The sequence below is a fragment of the Orycteropus afer genome, unplaced genomic scaffold (assembly GCF_000298275.1).
Source record: "Orycteropus afer afer isolate SDZICR_OR568_19922 unplaced genomic scaffold, OryAfe1.0 scaffold00060, whole genome shotgun sequence".
NCBI lineage: Eukaryota > Metazoa > Chordata > Mammalia > Tubulidentata > Orycteropodidae > Orycteropus > Orycteropus afer.
Window position 1 is genome coordinate 10,733,197 of NW_006921647.1, and position 556 is coordinate 10,733,752.

Sequence of the window (556 nt, forward strand, 5' to 3'; positions counted from 1 at the left end):
ATCTTCTGGATTTCTATCTGTAGATTTTGTATCATTTCTAATTTTTCATTTATTTTGTCATTTTGTTCTTGTATTTTCTTCTGAAATTGTTCTAGCATTTTGTCTGTGTTTTCTTCAATTTTTTTCAGTGTTTTGCTTGATCTGTTTCTCAATCCTTTGAAGATACCTAAGTGTAATTCTTTTGAATTCCTTATCAGGGATTTCCAATGCTGCTTCTTCCTCAGGGATGTGTTCTGGATCTGTATCCTCCTCCCTTGTTTCTCCTGCTTTATCTTGCTTCTTTGTGTGGACTGTGATGGTCTGTTGCCTCCGAGGCATTGTGACATTGTGGCATTTAGAACTCTGTTAACTATTTGTGAAGAGAAGTTCATGGTGAGTCAGAGTCTTCTTGGTGGACTTTTATTGTTGGCCAGTTGGTAGAGAAGGAAATGGTGGCTCTCACTCAGTAAGTGGAGCTGCAAGAGGTGTGAGTATGGTCGTACTGTACCAGCACATTTGCTTTCTCCCTCAGTTAGACAAAAACAATTGAAAAACCTTAAAAAAAAAAAAAAAAAAA